The sequence below is a fragment of the Castor canadensis genome, chromosome 6, assembly GCF_047511655.1.
Source record: "Castor canadensis chromosome 6, mCasCan1.hap1v2, whole genome shotgun sequence".
NCBI lineage: Eukaryota > Metazoa > Chordata > Mammalia > Rodentia > Castoridae > Castor > Castor canadensis.
The window spans coordinates 30,895,432-30,902,556 of NC_133391.1; positions in this window are offsets into that span (position 1 = coordinate 30,895,432).

Sequence of the window (7,125 nt, forward strand, 5' to 3'; positions counted from 1 at the left end):
GGGCCCCCTTGTGGTGATCGTTGTTGTCGGCCTCCTTGTGGTGGTCCTTGAGGTGGTCCTTGTGGTGGGCCTCCCTGTGGTGGTCCTTGTGGTGGGCCCCCTTGTGGTGATCGTTGTTGTCGTCCTCCTTGGGGTGGTCCTTGTGGTGGGCCTCCTTGTGGTGGTCCTTGTGGTGGGCCCCCTTGGGGTGGTCCTTGTGGTGATCGTTGTTGTCGGCCTCCTTGAGGTGGTCCTTGTGGTGGGCCTCCTAGTGGTGGTCCTTGAGGTGGGCCCCCTTGTGGTGGACCCTGTGGTGATCTTTGTTGTCGTCCTCCTTGGGGTGGTCCTTGTGGTGTGCCTCCTTGTGGTGGTCCTTGTGGTGGGCCCCCTTGGGGTGGTCCTTGTGGTGATCGTTGTTGTCGGCCCCCTTGTGGTGGGCCTCCTTGTGGTGGTCCTTGTGGTGGGCCCCCTTGTGGTGGTCCTTGTGGTGGACCCCCTTGTGGTGATCGTTGTTGTCGGCCTCCTTGTGGTGGTCCTTGAGGTGGTCCTTGTGGTGGGCCTCCCTGTGGTGGTCCTTGTGGTGGGCCCCCTTGTGGTGATCGTTGTTGTCGTCCTCCTTGGGGTGGTCCTTGTGGTGGGCCTCCTTGTGGTGGTCCTTGTGGTGGGCCCCCTTGGGGTGGTCCTTGTGGTGATCGTTGTTGTCGGCCTCCTTGAGGTTGTCCTTGTGGTGGGCCTCCTAGTGGTGGTCCTTGAGGTGGGCCCCCTTGTGGTGGACCCTGTGGTGATCTTTGTTGTCGTCCTCCTTGGGGTGGTCCTTGTGGTGGGCCTCCTTGTGGTGGTCCTTGTGGTGGGCCCCCTTGGGGTGGTCCTTGTGGTGATCGTTGTTGTCGGCCCCCTTGTGGTGGGCCTCCTTGTGGTGGTCCTTGTGGTGGGCCCCCTTGTGGTGGTCCTTGTGGTGGACCCCCTTGTGGTGATCGTTGTTGTCGGCCTCCTTGTGGTGGTCCTTGAGGTGGTCCTTGTGGTGGGCCTCCCTGTGGTGGTCCTTGTGGTGGGCCCCCTTGTGGTGATCGTTGTTGTCGTCCTCCTTGAGGTGGTCCTTGTGGTGGGCCTCCTTGTGGTGGTCCTTGTGGTGGGGCCCCTTGGGGTGGTCCTTGTGGTGATCGTTGTTGTCGGCCTCCTTGAGGTGGTCCTTGTGGTGGGCCTCCTTGTGGTGGTCCTTGTGGTGGGCCCCCTTGGGGTGGTCCTTGTGGTGATCGTTGTTGTCGGCCTCCTTGAGGTGGTCCTTGTGGTGGGCCTCCTTGAGGTGGTCCTTGTGGTGGGCCTCCTTGCTGTTGTACTCCCTGCTGAGGAGCCTCATCGTTGTTACCGTCAATGCCAGAGGGTCTTTGTGGTTGTTCTTCAGCTTGTGGTCTCTGATGTGGGCTCTGGTTTAGGGGTTCAAGTCCTGTGTGTGTACAGCAGGAATGGAAGAGCTTAGTCACTGAACACTGTCCTCTCTGCCTTTTTAACCTCAATGATCTTATCTCACCATCTACTTCTCTCAGAACCTGCTTCCCAACTGCCCATCTTCATCTTGCTTACATTTTTAGGGGAGCTTCTCTTAACCTATAAATGGATCAAATGGAATGTCACATTTGAGAATTGGAGCAATCCTTTGAGGTATTGGCTTTTCAGAGGAAGTCTCCACAAATAAAGCAAAGCAAAGAAGTATAGGAGTTTCCAATTATTTATCTGACCTTCTTTCCCAGAAATGGCCCTGATGTGCATTTTTTCTCCTACCGCTGTGCTGTGCCCACTGTTCAGAAAGACTACAGTCATCCCTGTCCACTGTATCACCACATCATCTTTACAACTGACTTTCCTCTATCCATTCTTCTCCCATCGCTATGCATCTTTCTCAGCACAGAGAGATGGGTTCTACATATGCAATTCTCACCTTGCCAAAGTATTTTATTGATCTCCAATATATGTGAAAAAGCCTAAGTCCTTGACATGGAATGAGGACACAATGGGACTTACTCTTGTCCTAAAAGTTCTATGATCTTATCATTCTTTCATGTTTTTCCCTCCTTGCACACTCTTACTTTTCCATTTGGTCTCTTAACCTATACGTAGATTCAAAGCAGCAATGTGCATTGCATACCTTCACCATGTCTGTGAGCTGAGCTCAGGGCCAGCAAGGCCACTGAGAGCAGGACGACCAGCATCTCGGAGGGGTCTCTGGAGCCGCTCCCAAGCCTGTGCTGGGTGAAATGGGACTGTTCCCTTTATAAGGAGGAGCAGAAGAATGGTGCCTTTGAGCTCCATATTGGCTGACCTCACACGCGACTAAACAGGATGTCCTGCATCCTTGGTGCTCCTTGGGATTGTAGCCCAACAGGATGGGTGGGGAGGAGGTTGACAATGGGCCATTCTACAGGTTACAACATAAGATTTGAGAAGTTTTGAAATGACAATATCCACGGAAGCAGTCATACTAGTCGTATTTTAACATTTGGTGGAGTTCATTCGGTTTTATGACTGTGTGGCTCTATCTTTCCCTTTTCTGTTGTGTTATGTTGTTGACATTGATCTTGTAGTCACAATGTGCATATCTCTGGTCATCATATCATTTGTTTTAGTTTCTTTCTTTTGTTTTTTTCTTTTTCTTTTGGTGATACTGACGTTTGACCTCCAACCCTCACCCTTGCTAGGCAGGCGCTCTACCAATGGAGAAATTCTGTCAGCCCATCTGGCCATCATTTTAACCCAAACTCCATCAATCAGAGTGTATGTAAACCTCTGGGTATGATATTGAGCCAGGTCTTTGATTATACTGCAGTTTTTTTCTCTAATGATTTTGTACACAACACTTGGACTTCCCAGATTTTGAGGCCCAGAAATACAGCCCAAGAGTCTTTGATTTCTTTCTTAGCATAGAAGCCTTTGTGTAGGAGAACAAGAATGTCTAAAGCATTCTGTTAGAAATATTCTCGTAGGCTTTTAAAACGACAATGGCCTCAGAATCTACCATGGGATATCCACAACACAGTAAACTTAAAGTACATTTCCACGCTATGTCATTTATTTGAGTCTTCTCTTGGCCACTTCCCATTTTCAAAAGTGTCCTGCAAGATTGAGTTTAGCCCTTAATGTTTTCTAGGAACTTTTTTATCAGTGCCACTAAAATCTGATTGTCCATACTTCTGCTGTTGAACAAAGTAATCTCCTGCTCCATTTTGGAACTCAATGGCATTATACTTAGGTACCTATTTTCAGTTGAGAACTATGATAATATCTGATAATGTTCTTCAAAACGGAGAATTTTCCCTTGAATATCATGATACTTATTACTCCCCTCTCTCTGTGGCTATGGAAGATATTCAGGTAGGAAAAAGAAGGACAGAGATACACAGTAGAGAGGAGTGCCAGCCAACTTGCTCACATTGTGTGGGCAAGTTCACAAGCATCACTCCAGATGGAAGTCAGCCTTGACCTTGACTTGGTTCTTCCCCAAAGAGAGTAGAGATTCTGCCAAATATACATCCTCCTTGGCCTTTTCCTGACCTCATCCAACATCAAGAATGCATGAAATGAGACTAATGCATGCGGTAAGAAAAATATCACCTATGAACTGAACAGAAACACTAAAGGCAGAGATTATGAAAGAGCTGAAACAGAGACTGGCAGTATGGGATGGTGTGGTTAAAACAATGAGCAAGACTGCCAAAGGCTCTATGGCATCTTAAGGTGTGTTGCAGCACTTAAGCTGTCCTTTGCCTCATGGGATGTATGGAAAACGTAAAATGCTATCAAAAGCATTGTTGAGTTTTGGATCCACATATTAGCTTATCCCAAATTCCAGAAGCTGGGTGGCACATAAATCCAAATTTAAAATAGTTATTGCAAGATTTTCATAAGCTTCCTTTCTTGGGGGCTTCTTTCTATGTGCTTTCATGGGTTTTGTTCTGGGCACATGTATCCATGGTGCCATCTTGTTTTCCCATGTGTCCTTTTCCTCATTCTTACAGTTTGATGGATTCCCTAAGTGAGACAAAGAAGAAACCAAAACCAAAACTGTGCTCATCTTACTCTTCCTGAGGTACTAATTAGCCTGAAACACTAAACTGAGGTTTAGCGGGAAAGCTGAATATTGGTAGGCTGGGAATATTTGTGCTCAGTGTTAGTACGTGACATTGAGTACTTCTCATCTTAGAGGAAATCATTGAAATTGGAAGTATTATTGTGTCCTTTGAATACATTAAACATTTTGATGGTACAATTAGAAAAGAATCACAGTTATCTCAAGAAGTAAACTGTGATTTCCTACAGATTCTGGCTCCCCAGAAAATTTTTTTCTTCAATAAATGAATTTTTAAAAGTCATCAGCATAATAAGTGTTCTAATTAGTTGTTTTGTTTTCCCTTTCATAACAATAGATATATTCTCTATTTCTCAGATATAAATAGCCTGGCAATTCAGGTCTTGCATGTGCTTCTTGGTCCATGCTTACATAGGCTGGTATGGGGGGTCACCTGAATATTAGCTAATCGAAGGTTGCTCTTTTAAATGGATCTGCTTTGCTTCCTCTAATCACAATGGATATGTAAGTATGGAAAGCCACGAGGCAGACTGTTGAAAGAGTTTTCTACCAAAGCACATAAAAATACATCCACGGCACTGCTTCTCATCTTCTGGCTGAAGTGTCACCCAGACCCTGTCCTTACATCTGGAGTTGCATTTGTAGAGGTTGGGGATGGGGACTACAGCCACGCTCATTATCTTTATTTGGAGTTGGTAATAGCCTCAGCTCATTATTATTTTATTAATGTGAGGATGCACATGAACCTTTGATACTGTTCTGAATTCTCAGGGAAATACAATCCCAACTTTTCTCATAGGTGATATGTGGCAGCATCTATCTCCTCACATATTTATAAAGGAATACAAACAGCAGATAAGTAGACATCCTTAAAAGAGGGATTAAATTCAAGTGACTAATCAATGAGTCACGTTTCTTCAAGGTGAACAAGGACATTATCTTTCAGGACAGGGACTTTCTCGTTCCATTTAAGAGCACAATACAATAAATTACTTCCATGTTTTATTTCAAGATACACATTTTTATGATATTAACATCTTAAACATTTGGGTGTGTGGCAGATTGTATATTCCAGGCTACGAAGTGTATTTATTCTTCAGATTGAATCTGAAAGATGTGGAGAGAGAGAGAGGGAGAGAGAGAGAGAGAGAGACAGAGACAGACAAAGAGAGAAATACAGAGAAAGAGAGGGAGAGAGAGAAATAGAGAGAGAGAGAAACAGACAGAGAGACACAGAGAGAGATACACAGAGAGAGAGAGAGAGAAAGAGTGAGAGAGACAGAGAGAGACAGAAAGAGACAGAGTTAGAGGCAGAGAGGAGCCCTTATGCACAATGAAAATTTAGAATTACTATTTTCAAGTTTATTACAATGCATCCTGTTGCCTTACAGGTTCCTAAGCACAACAGAAGTGCCAGCAAACATTTTCTTTTTATCTCAGGTATTAAGTCCAAGGGTCTTTTCCTTTCTTGTCTGCTCACTGTTCACTGTGGCGCACCCTTTATTCCTCACATTTTATTCCCCACACTAGTCCAAGTAGAATTGAAATCTGAGGACGTACACAACAAAGGTATAAAAATTTGTGCCACTTTCTTCCTTGAAGTTTCATGATATGCTTGCATGGGTGTGTAATACCTTTGGAGCTCCTTAGGGTGAGAGGTACAGTCTCAGTCCTTACAACGATGGAGGTGAGAGTGGAGGGATAGAGGTAATCAGGGGTGAATGAGTAAAAGTCTTTATGCCTATGAGATACACACATGTACTTTCAAATTCAAGGCATTCACTAGTTGCTCATGGTGTAATGAAATAGACATCTGATTATAGGTTTATCCAAAGACCTTCTCCACATTTGGGATGTCTTTCATTCTTCTATCTTCTAGATTCTAGAGCAGAGAGCAAACACTAAAAGCACCTTTAGAGATGGTGGTTTCAACTCTACCGCCTAGTGCCCAGTATTTAAGCACTTCTGCCACTTCTTCCTTCACGAACGACATAATCGAGAGTTACTTAGTGACCAATTGACCAAAGAGATTGTTGAACATTCCAGTCACTAATTCCTACAGAATGTCCACAAATTCCATTAATCTGCATGTCGGATTTTCAGCATTCTTTCCAGAAAGCATGCCTTTGGCCAGTGCCTTATTCCTTGTTGACAAAACATATTGAAAGTTAAGTTGTTACCCAGCTATTTCTGTTAGTAACAGAGGATCTAAGACTGTTTACTAGTCATAGAAGAAGCACCAGGACTACTAAGACATTACAGCACTGATCCCCAAGCCTCAGCCCCCTCAGAGAGATTAGGTGGGGGTCAGGAGCCATATGTGTACATGCAGTAAGCACATATCACTGGAAGGGAATCCCCAAAATAGAACCCTCTGACCTTAAAATCTCTGATCACTGGAAGTGACTTGTCCATCTTCCCTTCTGGCAAAGGAAGTGACCTTAAATTTACAGTTAACGTAAGCAAATATCTCCGTGGAGAACAAGCAGCTCTATCTTTAATCAGATCTCTTGCTTGACACAGAGGGACACATTATTTCTCAATTCCAAGCCTTTTCCCTATAATCTGGTGTTTAATAATGTGGAAAGGTACCTAGTGCATAAAACTTTATGTGGCCCTCGATCAATTACTGACTCTGTAATCAAGTGGATCTTCTAACTTTGTAACCTACGTGGGTTGTTTATCCAGTCCTAGGCCTGGTTCTGCTGTTTCCTAATCAACTATGTTCTGCTAAGAAAGATAAAACTTGAACCATGCAGAAATACAAAAAAAAAAAAAAAAAAAAAAAAAGGGAGAGATTTCTTCCAACATCCAACTCAAAATCAAGGTTACGTAGGTGTCCAAGAATGGGATGCCACCTGTGTCATGGCATCAGTTATGGTCTGTAGTAGTGGCCTTAGAGAGTACATATTTGGCTGACCATCGTCACACATCAATGTAGATTATCTTGCACCCAATGGCATTTCTGGTATGGAAGGAATATTAAATTTGTGTTTGGAGAGGGGACGATGGAGCTGCCCCTCTCAGAATAATTCTGTCTAACTCTGCTTTTATGCATTGCAACA